Source organism: Poeciliopsis prolifica, unplaced genomic scaffold, assembly GCF_027474105.1.
Source record: "Poeciliopsis prolifica strain line A6 unplaced genomic scaffold, Auburn_PproV2 SCAFFOLD008, whole genome shotgun sequence".
Classification (NCBI taxonomy): domain Eukaryota; kingdom Metazoa; phylum Chordata; class Actinopteri; order Cyprinodontiformes; family Poeciliidae; genus Poeciliopsis; species Poeciliopsis prolifica.
In genome coordinates this window covers 10,244,852-10,263,575 of record NW_026562383.1, presented here as the reverse complement: position 1 = coordinate 10,263,575, position 18,724 = coordinate 10,244,852, and the positions used below count along the sequence as shown (strand labels likewise).

At 41.1% G+C, this 18,724-nt stretch overlaps 1 long non-coding RNA gene across 1 annotated transcript; it reads right to left on the bottom strand.

Annotated features, from left to right (window-relative positions):
• Window positions 1–1,233: 1,233 nt before the first annotated feature.
• LOC129362200 (uncharacterized) lies at window positions 1,234–16,983 on the bottom strand. The gene is made up of 2 exons (XR_008606197.1): window positions 16,761–16,983; window positions 1,234–3,512 (listed from the first exon to the last, which is right to left on the bottom strand). It is a non-coding gene; the product is annotated as an uncharacterized LOC129362200 (long non-coding RNA).
• Between the last annotated feature and the right edge of the window lie 1,741 nt (window positions 16,984–18,724).

Genomic DNA, 18,724 nt, shown 5'->3' with positions numbered 1-18,724 from the left:
GCCAGAGCAAAAATTAAATGCTTTAGATTGAAGGATATCTGTGTTAGAATGCACATCACACTTTTCACATCTCAGTTGGTAAAAAAAAAAAGTCAAAATCCATAATTTTTCATTGCACTTCACAATTATTATATAAGACAGAATGAAGTGGGATATATTAGCCTATATTCAAATGTGTTGTAATGTGGCAAAAAAAAACTAACAAGTATTCACCTGCATAAAGCAGTATTCACCTGCTTTATGGGCGTAAGAATATGAACATTTTAAATGAATAAAATGAGCACTCGGGATGTTCTAAAAGACCGAAAAGAACTGAAGAAATTATTAAGCATAATGATACAGGTCACGCTTATCACTCCGTTTGTTAAACGCAGTGGAAGTCGTGTAAAAGACTCAACACTAGATGGCAGTAACAACTCTTCAAAGAGCTGTGTCGTCTTCAACTCTTGGTTTTGAAGTTGCTGCGAGAACGTTCTCCTGGCACGAGAACGTTCTCCTGGCACGAGAACGTTCTCCTGGCACGAGAACGTTCTCCTGGCACGAGAACGTTCTCCTGGCACGCTGCGAAGCTTCATTAACCCACCGTGTGAACTCTCTGTTTGCATTTCCACCCTGTTTCGTTCACCTAAACTTTTGCAGCTGGAGGACAGATGATCCGAACGTGACCCCCTAAATTTAATCACCATCTCACAGGAGTAGGACCAAGAAAAAAAAAAATAAATAAATACAAGAGCGTTTTAATAGTTGTTGGCAGCGTCAACAAAGCTGAACCAATCAGATTTTTTTTTTCTGCCTGTCGCATGAATTCATCGCGGATGGGAGTCCGAAGCGACGCTCCCAGCCGCTGTTACATCACCTCCACTCTTCTGCACCACTGCACAGAGTGCCTCTCTATGCATAATACAGGGGGACCGTGGAGACGGGGACACGGACACGGGGCTTGGTTACTAAATGACAGAGAAAGCACTTCGGAGACGGAGTGATGGAGACACGAGAGAATACTCCGCGTGGCTCGATCGTGTAATTCGGGCGGCAAAAACACACATCAAACACTGGCAAATTGGTCTGGATTGGACTTTATTGGCTCAGTCAGGAAATCACTTAAGAAACGTTGTTAAAAGAGTGAAACGTCACGAACGCAGCTGAAAACCAGGCACTGATTAAAGAGACTTTTTCTTTTTTCCTGTTGTCTTCAGGAAAATAAAACTCTTCCTGGTCAGTTAAAATTATTAAAAAAAAATTCCTCTTCATAAATTTTGAGAATTCTTTAATTTTATTAAGGGGATTTTTTTTTGTCAGGAGTATTAGACACAGATTACTACAACTTTAAACAATTTGAGTTTACCTGACGTATACCTGTGAGTGTATTATAAAGCAACATTGTAAAACATTGTAGATATAGTGCGTGAGGCTTGTAAGACGTTGTCTTCAACCAACATAAAACAAGTCCACTCAGAGAGGAAGAAGCCATCATTCCAGGAGCAACAACAACAACAAAAAAGCCAGATTGTAATTTGCAAAATCACTCAGACACTTATTTTTTGGTATTGTGAAACTAAATTGCACTTCAATAAAAAAAAAAAAAAAAAAGGAAAAGCTTGTGGGAGGAAGCTTGCTACAAGAGGAACTGGTCACTTCCTAAATTTGATAGCATTATGAGGCAACAGCTTCATGTGGAAATATTGTAAAAGACATCTCAAATATATTAGCCAGGCTTATTTTGGTCTGAAATTGATCTTCAAAACAGGCAATATTGCACTAAATTGGTTACAAAGCAATTTAATTTGTTGTGGCCATCATAAAGCTCTGACCTGACGGTCATCATGTTTTTTGAGGGCAGAGTAGAAAAAGTGTGTGTGAACAGGACAGCCTGTAAACCTGACTCAGCTACATCAGTTCTGTCAGGAGAAATGGGACAGAAATCCATCAAAAAAAATGCATTTTGTAATTATTTTTTGTTGTTGTTTTTCAGGTTTCATCTTTTTCAACAGAGTGTGTGTTTGGTTTCAGCTGCGTGTGTGTCCACCTTGCGTGTGTAACAGGACAGTGAGAGGTATCACAGACGGCAGCAATAAGGTGGGTCACAGACTGTGAAGAAAGACAGGGTTATTGACTTTATGTTTCCCCACGAGAGCGTTTGCGCCGGTGTTGAAGCAAAATAACATATTACACCCTGCGATGAGCAGACACGTCCTCTATCGTAGAGAGCAGCACAAGCACACTTGCACTCAGGGACTGGTAGGTATAGGACTCCAAGACATTTAAATACAGATAACGAGGGATATTTGATCAAAAAGGTGGAAACACTCTTCGTCTTACGTTGCAAAATTGCTTTTATTCAAACATATTCACATGAGCACCAGGAAAATTATTATGAAAAATAAACTCGAGACTGGATCTATTTTTTTTTCTAAAGCTGTAATCTTCTTTTTCCCCTCAATTGTCCTCCCTTTTTCGCAAATTTGCCTTCCCTGCCAGCGCAGACACACAGTTAACTGAGCTCAGCATATAATTAGACAAACAAAAAAGAGAGGGATGAAACATCTAAAGGAGAAGAGACTCCAAATGATTACACATTCACTCGGCTTCCTTCCCCCATGCTGCACACATAACCATCAATTAGAGGAGAGAAGAGGAGGCTGAAGACAAGCAGGCAGCCAGAAGTCTATTTGTGCCGCCTATCTCTCTGCCTTCCTCCTCTGAAAACTCCCGGCACCGGAGAGGGAGGAAGAGAGGGGAAAAAATAGAAGTGAAAAACAAGAAGTACATAAATAATGAAATCAGAGTGCTTCACATCCGGTCGTCTGATTGGCTGAGACGCGAGTCAGGCAGATCTGGGCCACAGTTGCACTCATTGTTCAGTGAGCTTTCTTACAGAGTCCAACCCAGCGACAGCAATGAATGTTGATTGTGACCTTTGGTCTTTGGGTACAGCGAACACAAAGTGGCACTTATGAGCATGTGCGCATGTGGTTTCCATCTCCGCATTTGCATGTGGCGCCCACTTGCCCTTTTGTTCATTTTTTTTTTTTGGTCTTTTTTCCCCATTTTTTTTTGTTTGTTGCTCCGATTTGACATCGCCAGAGCCAGAGCGAGCCACGGGGCACAGTCAACGGTCGATGGTTTATGTGCTACTCAAACCAAACTCACCGACAGCGTTGAATGTTCACCGAGGCAGGCGGGGCGGCGGCCCTGACCCTGAGCCAATGTGACAGGGAAGGCAGGGCGCAGAGGAGGAAGAGGAGGAAGAAGAGGAGGAGGATAGAGACTCGGGCAAGACCAAAGAGGTCAGGTTGCACAACAGGGGATATAATGATACAAGACAGTGGCAGAGAGTGTTCTGTGCATGGGGCACTGACAGTTCTGATCATGTCATACACATAGAGTATAACAAGGTGTGTTTAAGTTCAGATATGAGCTTTGAGAGTCTGCTTTATTGCAGATTACTATCTTGTAATCACCAGAAATTGAAGTCTTTCTTCTTCAGGGTTAAAAACGCTCTGCATCAGCATCTGAAACACACATGAATAGGAGATGGTTAGCAATCACACGCCAGCAAAAGGAAAAGTTTCTGTTCCCTAGTTAGTCCTCAATGTTTGTTGAGTTCAAAAGAAGCCCCTGAACATGGCTAAAGCTGTGCAAGGGTCAGAGATTTTTCCAAAACAGTTCTGGCTTATGTTTTTTACTCGTGTTGCCGTTTACTTCTTCATCTTACATTTGAACTTTGAATGAATCAGGACAAAGGGAGAAAGATTCAGAACCTATAAAAACAGTTTGACTATGTATGTGGTTTGTGGCCCAGAAATTAAAGTCAGGGTTTACAGAGTGACCTCTTATGTCTCCAGTTTGAAAAGTGAAACAAAGCAAAACATCTACTTTTTCCAAAGCATCCAGTGTAAAGTGTAAAGAAATGCCCCAAACTATTCACACCGCTGGCATATTTAGGTTTTTAGTTGTTACAAAGTTAGTCTGCTGAAAAACGGCAGACACATCCCTCAAAATAAGATAAAATGATCTAAAAAACTGTTTTTATAGAATAAGTTTATCAAGGGAATTTGTTTAAAATGATTTATATACTTATTAACAAATGGAAGAAACAATCTTTATTTGCATTCTAACAATCAAACCTTTCTTGTAACTACTGGCCATCCTTTTGCATGTTTCCTCTGGTGTTGTTTTATTTAATCAGTTTTCTGGATGAGCTTCAACTTTCAGCCTGGAAGACCTCCATACCATGACCCTAATCTTTAGGTTGCTCTACAGATTCCCTATCAGATTCAAGTCAGGATTCTAGCCAGGCCAGTTTAAAACATTAATATTATTCCAATCGATTAAAATGGGAAAACAAAGTGATTGATGGAAATAATAGTAACGCATTATATTTTTGTTATTGTAAAGTGGATGAAACCTTTTCTGGAACAAAACTCTATTCTTCCTTACCTTTCTAAACAAGCACTGTGTTCTTTGAGTGACCTGACCTTTAAATTGAAAAAGTTTCCAAAAAACTAGAAAATGTAAGAGCTGCCTTTTTTTCTTCTTCTTCTTTTTTTTTTTTTTTGTCATCCTGACAACCCCTACTTTAGTTTGACATCGCTCTACTAATGGTTACTGAGCCATTTTCAAATCCATGGACATCCAGCACAGAGAACAATACCGACGTCCAACTGTGCGGCACAGCTTCTTTCGGACCCCCTCTGCAGCGTGGCCCCTTCTCAGACCAGGAGCTCCCATTGTCAGAAGCGGGGCCAAACAACTCTCGACAGTGTCGTCTCACCACCGCTGGCTGCGTGGAGAGGGGGCGTGGGGGGGGGGACTGACATCAGAATGACAAATGCTGATCTACGGTCATCCATCGCCTTATTTCATCAGCTGCAGGCTGCTGATGTCATTATGCAAGCCAGACCTGCATCCATTACTCTGGCGGGGTACGGGAGGTAGCGCTATGGCGTGATAAGACACTGGCTACAATGGATGACTAATGTGTCACATCATTGGAGCTGTAATTCAGAAAGCAATAAAACAGACAAAATGGTTTTTTGTCTTGCGAGTGTGCAGGGTCTTTGATTTACTGCCTCTGATTTCTTTCATGCTTTTGTCCACAGACATGCAACACCCTCGGAAAGGGGAAAACACTGGCTGGTTTGTAAATAATCTCAAGGAAATACAGTACGATATTCACAGGCCCCTTGTAAACATACTTTGTGACTGTGTACCCCCGAGGTGGCAGCGTCTGTTCCGCCGGGGCCTCAGATAAGAGACCAAAATCATATGCCTTATTACATCTTCCCTACTCCATCATAGTCACAAGCGCACACACACTTACACCTCGCCCCACAATGAGACGCGAAATGAAAAATAGGCAGAGGGTCGGCGGAGAGGGGAAAAGAGGGCTTTGCCATGGCAACCCAAGTGTCAGCCATCCATTTCTTCTTAATCCCCCACACCCAATCCCAGTTCAATGTCGCGCCCTCTGAAGGGACCCCCTCTCTAGCGGAATATTTCTTTTGTGTGTAGAGACTCTGCCTGGGTATATATAAGTGTGTGTGTGTGTGTGTGTGTGTGTGTGTGTGTGTGTGTGTGCGTGTGCAGGAGGGGCTTACAGAGGAGGAAGGGATTGAGGTTAGAGAGGTTAGGGGGGCAGATCATGGCTAACACGGTTTAAAAGGAGAGAAGGGGGGGCAAAGAGTCTCCGCATTACATGGAGGTTAAAAACCAGAGCTCAAATCACACACACACATGCACACACACGTATATTGATATATGCCTTCTGATATACATTTAAACACCATACTTATGGGGAAGATAATCTTTTAAAATAGCAGATAATTATCCCATATGGCAAACAGCCGGCTCTTACCCCCCTCAAGTTTATCGCCAGCGAACCCCGTGCCTCATTTCTTTTTTTTTTTTCCTTCTTGGAAACTCATCGTCTCTCGGTCTTGCCTGAGCAGCCCACTCTACATTACTGACAAAAGCGGTTTTAGAGGAGCGGGTGGGGAGAGGCGTCAGCTGCTAGACAAAATAAAAAGGCCTCTATTTGTTCCTGACAATAAACGTCCCCATCTTTGGAGAACCTCCACAGCTGCAGCCGGATAGACTTTCATTTCTAACTGTAGACTAATAGAGAGCGCTGTCTCCTTTTCTCGACTGTAAGCAGATTTATTGTGCGGGATGAAATGCTATGGATTTGCGGTCTTTACGGTCGGGGGGGGTTGGTCCGGGGGCGTGTGGGGGCCCGCTGCCCCACCAAGAATGAGCCAAAACGAGTGTGATGTGGGCTAAAAATATGGCGATGACCAACTGAAGAGATAACGCTTGGAGGAAAAGCAGATGTAAGAGACCTGTACGCAACACAGAAAACGACATTTTTCAAAACAACAAGAAAACATCCTTTTCTGCGAACATTTAGAAATTTCTCTCTTCGAAGGGTGATTAATGTTCGGCGAATCCCCCGGAAATCCCAAAACAGGCTCCCCTTGAGGCCGAGTAAAGGAAGTTGGCAGAGGAAGTGCCAGTGGTGTCTCTCTGGGGTGGTCCGATGTGGACTTTAATGTCCACTGCAGTGAATACTGTACGTTCACTCGTAATTACTAACAGACCTGCAGTCTGCCTGTAGGGCTCTCACAAGCAGCGCTATGCCTCCACATACATATGTTCCATTTTAATAGCTGCCATGCCTTCACTGGAAATGTGCTGTAGTGAAATGAACATGAACTTTTTATGTAGGATTTTAAAACAATACAGCATTTAAGACATAGAGTTCCCTTGTTGGATTAATCATTGACCCTGGTGGGATAATAATATAAACAGGCATGCATCTGTTTTTTAAATATGGCCAATAATTATAGCCGAGCTGCTCTGCGGTGGGTCTTTTCTACCACATTTAGATCTGGCTTTGCAAAACATCTGGTTGGGTTATTGTATTCAGTATAGGCTGCAGATGCTATTTAGGAAATATACTGCCAAGCCTGTAAACGTGCACATTTTTCTGCACCTAGCCTACTTTTTCTCAGTTTTGTGCTGTAAGGAAATGCACTCTTCCTTGAAAGTTTAAACGGTTATTTTGAGCAGAGACCAGATTTTTGTTTTTTTGAAGATGCCCATTTCCCCCCCTTTGATCTTTGACCTACTGGATCCCATTTAGACCGACTTCAGTTGTTCTTTTTCTGGTAGCTATAATGCACAACACAGAAAAACATCATTCAGTTGACTGTTTGATAGAGGTAGGAGCTTTGAATCCAACAAAAATTGAGAAATTCTGACATTTTCCCCATTAATGCATTGAAGCATGTGTTTTAGTGTATTTGGAAGTCAAAAATGTTTGGTGTTTGTAGTTTTGATGCACAGTAGGAAACAAGTAGGAAAAAGAAAATCCGATTTTTTTTTTATTTAAAACGTACAAGAATCAAAGTCAATCAATCAGGAAATTAGTTGACTCCAATCTTTCCCATCTTATAAAAGATGGGAAAGATCTTTGGAAATGAGAATATAATTTATAATGTCTCTACTGCAAATATAATTTGCATGATCTGGATTGTACTGTTCCAGATCTTACCATGTAGACTAAAACTGATTCAAAAATGCATTAGACGACTAAAAGTGATCCAGGCCATCTTAGTCTATCAGAGAGCAAAGGGCACGTTGTAACACAAGGTGCAGAGTCTGTTCAACAAGTGCAAAGACATAAAGCAAAGAGGCACTGAGTTAGTGCCCTGCCACTGATTGGCAGGGTGGGGTCACCGGGTGACCCCTGCCCTTTTTAACCTTAAGGAATGTTGTCATGCTGGTGCGTCTATTGTTCCAGCCTCCCTGGGGCCAGCGGTGCAGAGCGTCAAATGAATGTGAGCGATGAAGGTTCTTGACGCGTCCTCCCTTTGCCCGCCATGCCCCCCAAAAAATCTTATTTTTCTTTCTCTAATCCCTTTTTTTCTGCCTTTCGTTCCCCAAAATTTCCACAAACAAAAGGCGTCAACACGTCTCAGACGAAGCCGTCGTTGATGGGCTCGAGTGTGCGTGGATCCAAAATAAAAGTTCCTATCATGTTACACCAACTCTCGCCTGTAAGGCAAAAAAAATATCCTTGTTGAAAATGTATATTGCTGGGAAACCCCTCCATCACTCATCAAATAGACAGTTGTTTCTACTGGTTAACTCTCAAGCTCTGAGCATCTTTAGATGGTCTGAGAACCTGCATGTGCAGGAAATCACCAGCAGCATGATGGATCTGACAAGAGAACCAGACAAACAGACAGGTACCTTCTATGTACCCACCTAGGGCTGGACAGAGGAAATGCAGGGGAGGGGATTTATGATGTCATAAAAGAGTGCCAGTGGAGAGGTGCCTGTGAGCAGGTTGACTCTGGAGCTGGAACCATAAAAGTCTCCTGCAGCTTCCGCTCCCTCCCCCTTGTCTGAGATGCTGTCAGAAGACCGAGCAGCAGTGGAGCAGAGCGAGCCGGGATATAATTTCCAGTAGAGACAGAAAACATGAGTATGTTATGGCCAGGCCGACATATCTGTCTGCATTTAATGATGTGCAAAATAATTGTTCATCTTTAATTGTAATATTGTGAAATTGAGGGGATAACCAATAATGAATTAGTGTAAAATAGGCATGAACCAGTATGGGACTCTAATGGTTTTATTGCAGAAAATGCAAGACAAAAATGCATATAACATGATATAACTGTGTTTTCTTAAAACAGAAATAAATGAAATATTATGCAACATTTTTATTAAAACAGTTGTAATAGTGCTGTGTAAAATATTCCTGTATTATTCGGTTTACAACCGAATAATACTTCTTAGAGTAACAGTGTGAGTCTAATATAACAAACGTAGCTGGTGCATTAATCAGGCTATATGCTCAGGTTCTAGCCTGAGTAGATATCAATATATGGCGATATATGACAATATGTGACAATATTGTCACCTTTCGAAAATAATAATTGAAGTCATTCTTTGCCAAAAGTGATTATTTTGCCTAAATTATCTTATAGCAAAAAAGTGATGACTTTTTACTAAAAAATGGCAAAAGAAATGACTTAGGTAATTATTTTAGTAACAATATGTGCTATTCTTCCTCTCTTATAACCACAGTGAAAGTGTAGTAGCTCTTTTTTCTGCCAGCCAGCTACCAGTTCTCATCAACATGTGGGGGAGGGGGTCTGATGAAAACAGGATTCCAAACCATTACGATATCATGGAGAAAAATGTTTTCAAATTTGAGTAAACTGGGACATAAAATAACCTGGGATAAGATATGTGAGAAGGAATTTTCCTGTCTTGAAAATGACCTGACATGATTCCAAGCCAGTGTATTACTATATAATAAAGACAAATGCCAAATATCTTCTTAAAATACTCGCCCCGTATTAATTTATGTTCCACTACATCTCAATTCACTCCACACTTAATCTGTCCATAATCTCATAACAATCTGTCTCTTTAATTATAGAAATTTATAATTACTGTAGGGATAAGACACGCATCATTCTGAACCTCTATTTTAAAAGTTCTCTTTTTTTAATTACATACACTGACGTTCATTTTTATCCATTTTCGTTGGGCTTCTGAGCCTTTGCTGTAAATGTAGCAACAATTTGCCTTCTCCTCAAGTAAATTTAGTATGACTTCATAATGTAAAAATGCAAATCCACCTGATCACTCCATCATTATTTACATTAGTAAAAACAAAGACATATAAATCACATTTCTAGTTTTACATTTGTGTCTTAAATTTTCACTCTACTATTCTCAGTCTAAAGCTGCAGCGCCTCAATATGGGAACTGTATTTAAAAAGTGAGGCACCATCTGTCAGGCCAGACTAAACAGGTGTAAGGAAGAGAAAGCTGATATTCACTCTTCAGATGTAAGGAACACCCCCTCTTCTCCCCTTGCTTGCACAGGACTCAGATCAGTACGGTTTGTACATTGGCAGCAGTGATTCTCCGACAAAGGGGCTGGAGATACACTCTCACAATCTCAGCGCTTGTTAAAATAGAAAACAAAACAACAACAACAACAAAAAAGAGGAGAGATTGTGGTTATTTGCTCTACAGCCTCACTAAGGACGTTTCCCATTGTAAACAGGAGTGGCTGCACGGCCCCGTTTCCTTTCATCCTTCTCCTTCAGGCACGCTGCCTTTGTCTCACCAAGGACAGAAAAACCGGCCTCCCGGCTACGCTACACTGGTCAAATACCAGGGAACTACCCCTGGCCTGTTGGGAAAAACAACAAGGGGAAGAGGAGGAAGAGCGGCAGAAACGGAGAAGGAGGGTGGGGGGATAAAGTGTGAGATTTTTGCTGGAGTTAGGACAGAACTATGAACAGCTGGTGCAGAGAGATGAGAAAACTTCGGAACACAATTTGGGGCAATTACCAAAACTACAAAAACTTCTGGTCATGCCGATCCTGCAAATTAAAGTCTTTTTAATGAGGTTCCTGAGAAAAAAATACATTTATTTGTACCGAGCACAGAATAGTGCAGCGCTGCTTCAAACTGCTGGTCAGCAGAAACTATATTTTTTTCATTCTTACAAACTATAAAAATGTTTTTTTGTTGTTGTTTTTATTCTTAGAAGAAGAATAATTAGATACGCTGATGTTTTGAAAAGCTACACTTTAACAACTGCAAAATATTTCTATCCTACTGTCTTAAATTTTAAGTTGGAAGACATTTTGAAGTGCTGTAAAAATGAGTATTTCCTGAGTCTTTGCAGGCGGTAGAGTAATCAAAGCTGCCACTCCCCAAAGCTTTGAAGTGGGCTAGAAGGTTAAAAGACAGAAACCCAAATGAAAACTTTAAAAATGCCCCTTATCTACATTTTGGGATGTGGGAGTGATGCTAGCCGCCAGGCCTGTTACTCTATGTTGAGGTTTTCAGTTGCTACATCTCTTCATATTGTGCACTGCCGGTCAGCTGGCTGAAAAGGGGCGACTGTCTTTCCTTGCTTACAACATTGATTCATTTGTTTGGACAGAAATATTACTAGTAAAACAAAACATAAATGCTAATACATGTCGTCACTTTATTAATAATAATAAGAATGATAATAATAATTATTATAATTATAATATATCATGTACGATTTTAGAACCTGTTAGGAATGTTTTTTTTCTGTTTGAAAGGAAAGCAATAGATTACATTCTATGTTTTTTTTTTCAATTTACGTAATCACAATCTGACGTCAGCTTTGCCTGTTCTGAACGTAGAACAACTGTAGAAATATCTAATTTTAAACATACACGGTTCTTTTATTTTTGCACCTGTTCTCTTATAAACATGCCCAGTCCGTGTGCAGCTGTAAGAGCCTGCGAGGTTAAACAAAGCGGCTCTCTTTTTAGCTCTCTCTCTGTCTTTCTTTCATCCTATTTTGCACTTTTATGCCAGCTCAGCAGAAAAAGGGGAGTTCCTGCATCTGAGTAAACGTATACGGCTGAGCTAAATTGAAGCCATTTTCAAAGCGGGGCGCATGTAAAGGCCGTAGGTTTCAGTCCACGCAGACTGTCCCGACAACCGGACCTCACTGTCACACCTCATAAACCAAAGTTCCAGCAGAAGGGTTGAGTTTAAAGTCGGGCGGGGGGGAAAGCAAGGCAAAAAATGGATAAATAAGGAGGAAAATAGAGAATGCATCCATTCAGAAACCTGCGAAGAAAAGAGTGAAAAGCTCTCGATGAAAGCCCCTTTAAGCTTCGGGCTCCGATGGCCCGTCTTTCAGGTGCGCTCAATAGAAAAATACACTTTGAGAACCGACTGCAGCAGAAAATATAAGAAAGTGAAAAACGCCACAAAGGAGTTGTTAATTTTCCAATTCTCTCCTCTAATTTATAGTCTTTGCTCAGCTGTAGGGAGCGAGGCAAAGACCCACAAGTTTATTTTCAAATTGTCCACAAAGAATGCCTGTCATTTCCTGGCGTTCCCCACTTCCATATGAAAACCCACCTCCCCCCCTTTCCTACAGGGACAATGGGAAAGATTCCAAAATTTCCACGGGGAGTGTCTAGCGCGGCGATACAATAAGAAAGCATGTTGTGACAGAATGGAGACAGGCTGTTTCTCTCAGCTGCGACCAGACTGGAGCCAGCTCCGGTGCTGGAGCACATTTTGCAATTAAAAGCAGGAACACTGGAGCTTTAATAAACGAAAACTGATGCTGACACAGAAACGCGTCTTGTAGCAAGAGGAATTTTGCATATTTCCAACAAGAGTTTTGCGTTATTAAAACAGTTACACACAGACTAGATACTTGCCTAAATCTCCTTCTCAAATACAAATGCACAGTCAAACATCCTTTCCAAGAGTTTCCTAATTAACCAGAAGAGTGTGTTTGGCTCTATAGTGCATCGAGTTCAAGCGCCATGTGCTTCTGAACGGGCCAATAGGCTCTTGAAAGCCACCTGGCTTGACCCGCGTAGACCCCGGCCCTTGGCTAGACGAGGGGTCAGAGGTCAACCACTCATCTAGATAGGCTGCATGTCGCAATGCCCGAGGCGGGGGCCAGGGGTACCCATTACCTAACCTTTCCATTTACCCTTGGCTGCACAGGGAAGCACAAACACACAACTCCCACTCCGGTTCCTGCTATTGCTGTGGACTCATTCAGGCCTCTAACGGTAATTTAACCCGCACATGTGGATACAAATGATACGACTTGCTCCGTGGGACGCATAAACAAAAGAAGTATAAGGGGAAAGGAAACAAGGGCAAGATCAACTGACTAGGATCTGAAAATAACACAAAAGTCTGAAACAAAATTGCATAATGTGGGCTAATTTTATTTGAAGCAATCAACAGCAGAGTTAAAACGAAATATTGATTATTTCAGCTATTATAACCCACAAGGTGTTTTTTTTTTTATTGAATTTAATACCCAGACAGGAGCAAAAATATAGAAGAAGCACCCGCTAAATTTGTTTTTTTTGATTTTCAGCTTCCACATAACAACCGTCTGATTTTGGCAGCTGGGAATGCTTCAGATTAGTTCCATTTTTCTTTCATGAAAGTGAGACAAATTGTGGATTTTCTTTCAGCCAGCTAACCTGCAGTGTGCAGAGATCACGCACTGCAGGTTTGAAAGGGACAGAGCTACTTTACTCAATTCCACTGCAGTCTCTCTGGGACTTTCACCCGTCAGAGGACAATTTAGCAGTTTTTATACCTTTTCTGTTTGAGACCTTGGTGCAGTAATATGATGCCATGCACCTGTTATTGTTCTCTTCTGAATTTAGATCCTCAGCAGAAATGTTTTTGAAGACATAATGGTATTTTTATTCTTTCTTTTAACAGAGTATAGATGTTTCAAGTACAGAGCTGAGTGAGCTCTGAAAAACTTAATGAAAGTAAGATGAGACTCTATGAAGCAAGTTTTTAGTTTCCATAACAAGACTGCACGTGTTTCTGATGCAAAATATTTCCAAACAGCTGATTGTGTCTTTCTTAAAAAACAAGCGGAATATTGTTGTCACTGTTTGGCCAGCTGATCAGCAGTGTGCAGCAACAGAGTGTAGAGAGCCAGAATTCCTTTCTGCTCCTAACAGAGAAAACCTCAGTCTCTCTAATGCTTCCTCTGGGAAGCTTTAAGAGATTTCGTACCATAAAAAGCAATTTGAAGGACATTTTCTACCGCCTTAAAGTCTTAGCAATCTCGGTAACTTGTTTTCTCCAGAAATATGGATCATAACAATAACGTAAACGGCTTACATGTGGTCTTTCCTTTAAATAAATTCTAAATTTGCAATAGATGTTTTGTGAATGAGACTGCGCTAAAAGATGCTACCATTTCATTTACACAGACAAAGAAAAAATCTAACAAAAGCGTATCTTAGTTTTGATGAGTTGAGGAGCAGCAGCGATTCACAGGCGCGTTTTTTTTTTTCTTATGTAAAAAAAAAAAACAGGCAGACAGGATTGCACGCTGCAGCTGAGGAACCTCATCGTATTTTGAATTACGCAGGAATGATGATCATAGCTTCAGCTGGAGATAAGATAGGCAGACATCCAACTGACTCCTGTCCAGCCTGACAGCATCAGGAAGCCACTGACTTTTTCTGTGTCCGCTTACTCCTCCCCAATGACGCCGATCAACTGGGGACCGAATTCAACAAAAATCCACTCTGACATTTGCTGCTCTTTATGGCGAGGGAGACGCAGGCTGCAGCCCTTTTTTTCTTTCTTTCTTTTTTCTTCCTTCAGAAAGCTAAACTGATTTATGTGTAACTCGGCCCTGAGAGGGACGAAAGTGGAAACCCATTGGTCTGGATCACATCAGGACCAGTGGCAGCCCAAGATGGCACTGGGCCCCAAGCAGAATTTGATTAGAGGCTTGACTTGATGCAACTAATAATATCACTTATGTCCTGTCAAAATGAGGGGTTTTATTTCACGTGATGTAACTGATGATTTCACAGAATGTGTTCTGCTTGACCCTCACGTAATTTATTGAAATAACAGAAAATAACTCAATAAATTGTGGTAGCAATGTCATTGCTTTAAATGAGCCATTTGGTCTGGCAGTCATGTGCAGGATGTTGTGTTTCAATACAGACTCAGTGAATATTTAACCAGCTCAACTAGATGTGCTAACAAGGAAACATGATGCAAGTATTATTTGTCATGTGTTCTGAATCCAAAGCAAATATAAGAGCAAATTTCCGATTTTAAACCATGGAAACAAGTTCAAATGGCTCATTCTTGATAAACATTACAAACTTGAGGTTCTGTGATTTGCATCCTGTATGAGTCCAGAACTCTGAGCTTGTTGCTAATTCGTTCCCCCATTTTAATTACCTCAAAATGCCCTTTCCTCTTAGAATAGAACAGCACACATACATTTATTTCTCTCGCTATTTGAATATTTTGAGGTATTGTGGAAATAGCTATTTCTAAAATGCTCAAGTCTTTTTTTTTTTTTTCTTTTATCATATTTTATTTCCATTGCCTCTGATGCCTGTTTGGGGCTGTTGACTTCAATGAGTCACTCCTCATTACAGAAAAAGTGATGATGCATATCACTTCTTGGAGTCAGATGTTCGTATCTCCTTACAGTAGACTATGAGTAACGTTTCTGTAAATAAAGCAGATACTGAATGAGGATACAAACTGACATCTGCTAAATATGAAATGTCCCTTGACAGCCACTCTTCATGAGCAGCAGCTAAGTTTGCTAATACCTTGGGCCGGCTTCAATCAGAACTGTTGATTTATAGGGTGCTTTACATATAGATACATGTTTGTAGATGGGGTTTTTTTAGTTTTTTTTTTTTTTTTTGTTAAGCAAACTGACTTCAAAAGTATGAAATTGACTTTCTTTCAGGAACTCACAGCACATATCATTGTTGGTGCAGCTCTAAGCAACTAGATCTAATGTATCCAGATGGCAGAAGAATTAATGGAGACTGCCTCATTAACCTTAGAGCATATTAGTGCTTGGCACTGCACAGTGAGAGCCTGAGATGAATAATTTTAACAGCAACAAAAATAATGTCTCAGCTGCATTACAGTGAGCCAGTTTCCCCTCAAGCCTCAACGTGTCAGATTGAAGTATGTTTATTTAGAGTGGATGCATCCTCTCTGAGTGCCCATCCTGAAAATGGCAGTCTGGCTTTTTTTCTTCTTCGTCTTCTTCTTCTCTCTCTCTTGCTCTCTCTTCTCTCTCTCTTTTTTTTAACAATGTGCCGAAGGCTCCAATTCCGGGAGGAAGTCAGATGCGCAGAGAGCGTTTCCGAGAATTCAAGATGTGCAAAAAAAAAAAAAAAAAAACCCACGCTCCTAATCCTGTTCGCGCTCTTCCAAAATTTCTTGCTGGAAGAATTGGTCTGCGAGTGATTTATTTATTTGTGACTTATCTCTTCATGCTTTCATCCGCCCCACTTTGCTCCGACGAAACAGCTATTCTGGGCTTCCCGTCTGCTTTTACGCACGCGTCCACGCCAGACAAAATCGCGTCATGAGTCAGGGCACACGGATGGAGAAAGAAAGGGAGACGGGTGGTGGCTGTGAATGATCGCTGTCTGTTTTTGAGCTCTTCAGGTGTCTTTGGGGTGGGGTTGGCGGGGTGCATAAAGGGGATGCTGTAATGTCGATATGATGACAGATGGTCCGCACAAAGCTGGTGCGCATTATTCAGTTGGGGGATTTTTTTTTTCATTTCATATATCTATATAATAACCACCATTTATCAGTTTTCACCAAGTAAAGGGAACAAGGTCGCTGTCTGGTGAGAGGAATGAATCAAAGTTAGATTACTGGGGAGCCTCGGATCGGAACTGGTGAGCTGCTGGAGCTGGTACGTAAGTAAAAAAAATAAATAAAATAATAATAATAATAATAATAATAATAATAATAATAATAATAATAATAATAATAAACAACTTTGCCAATAAACGAAATCTTGGCTTATCTTGGAAATAATTGGACGTCCATGTGCATTCCTATTGAAAAGAGGAAAAAAAAAGTTGAAGCGGACAAAAGCGTGTTCACGCTTCTTGGGTTGGACTGTAGAAGGAATCAGAAAAGGATGTGGAACAGATTCACATGCGCTTACCGCCTGGTTGGAGCGCTGAGCGCCAAACCCACACAGAGTTTCACCTCCGTTTTACGCGCACATCCAAAGCGTTCATGCCCCCCATTATACACGTCAAACACGCAAAATCTATTTCTAAGTGTCACATCGGTTTCCGCGCACTTTTTCCTCCGACAAAACAACATCTATCTGCTCTCCGGTGTTGCATTCTTTGTGACGATAGCATACTCACAGCGTTGTCCCTTCATCTTTTGATATGTAAGCATCGGGGATTCGCTTTCCAGTCGAGGTGGCGGGGACTGATGCTATTTCTTCTTCTTTTTTTTTCTTTCTTTTTTTTCTCTTCCCATCCTCATCACCTCCATCGGAGCCCAAGTCCACACCGCCTGTGTGCGTCTGCCTCCCCTGATCCACAGATTACGCTGCGTTTGAGGGGCCGGAGGGAAGGGCATCCGGTTTACAGGGATCACTGGAGCAACGGGGATTGGCTCGGAAGGGATAGCTTCATAAAAAAAGAAATGCGTGTTTGCCATTGGACGATGGCGCCCCTGCGTGTGGGAATGGGAGGGAATGGGGGAGTTGTCCTATATTATTCCGGAGAATTCGGGTGGGGAATACATGAGGAGGAAGAGGAGGAGGAGGAGGAGTGTACTCTGAGGGCAAGCGGCGTAGGAACACAATGCACTTTGTCAGATGTTTTTTATATATATATATATATAATTTTTGCGTTCATTTTGTGAATTTCATCATAAGAAATAACGGTCACAATGGACTTAAACTTTGTGGCAGCTTTCACACCCCAGGACATCCATCCAAGTTCAGGATGGTTCTGGAAAATTCTGTACAGAGTCACAGCAATTCTCCTTATTTTCTGCTTCACTCTTCTAAGTTTGACAGGAATTAAACATATTCAGATGGGGAGGAATTACCACCAGGAATAAATCACATACACATCACACCGAGTGCGTTCCTCTTGGATGAAAGCTACCAGCAGGCTGGAGCTGCAGGATTTTTATTATTTTTTTTCCAAACAGTAGCTGGGTAGGAAATGGTGCATGGATAATTCCCTCCTCAGATCTTCACTCTGAGAGTACTTGACTGAATCGATTCTGCTCAAAGCTTTCTCATGTTCCCACTCTTACATCAGTCCAGGGAGAATCACTTTAGGTAACGATGCTCTAAAACGTCACAGAATTAGCAACCTACTCCACCTTGGAAAATTCATAGTCCTTGAACTTTATGATGCTACAGCCGTAAATTCCAATGTCTTTTATTTGGCTTTTAATTTGAGAGGCTAATTACAAAGCAATGCATGATCACTTAGATGGGGGGGAAATGGTTTTATTTTGTGGCTATAATACATATCAGTTAAATCTTGTGCATCCAACTTCATTAAGTTTGTAATTAGTAGAGCTAAATAGTAGAGCTAAATATGAGGCAATAGTCCTGCTTTGAATGTTTCATCCAGCACAGCTCAATCCACCAAAGAAAATGTAAGGAGCACAACTACAAACATCCAGAGAGTGGAATCCCCATCTAGACTGACAAGCCAGGTAAGAGTCATCAGAATTAGAGAAGCAGCCGATGGGATAACTCTGGAGGAGCTCCAGACACCCACAGCTCAGGTGGGAGGATGTTTCCATCAAAGGAGAGAGAATTGAATTTTTGGGTCGATGTGAAAAATGATTCTAGGGACAGAAAACTGACACAGCACATCAGGTTGATATAATAGTGGGGGAGTATTCATGCTTTCTTTTAGCAAGGAACAAAGAAGTTGATCAGAGCTGATGGGAAGATGATCTGAATCTCCTACAAGGAGCTACTGGGACAAAACTTGTAAGTCGGGTTTCTTGATGTGTATATATTTCAGATGAAACATTAACGAGTTTCTAAACATTTGTTTGCAAAAACGTGAATACCACCACATATAAATTCCATTTCACTTTATAATTATGTTTTGTTTTCTGTTAGTTTATCAGAAAAAAAGCCAAATAAGTCATTGAAGTTATTTAATGACTTAAATGACTTACCCTCATTTTTTAGTCGTTTAACGACTTAAAAAATGAGGGTATGTTCAAGGGCTGCGGACATTTTCATTAAGCAACGTAAGACTTGTGAACACAAACATTTTCACACTGATGAAATGGACAGTGAGAGCAGACAGATGAATCTTAACACTCTGGCTTTTCAGGGAGA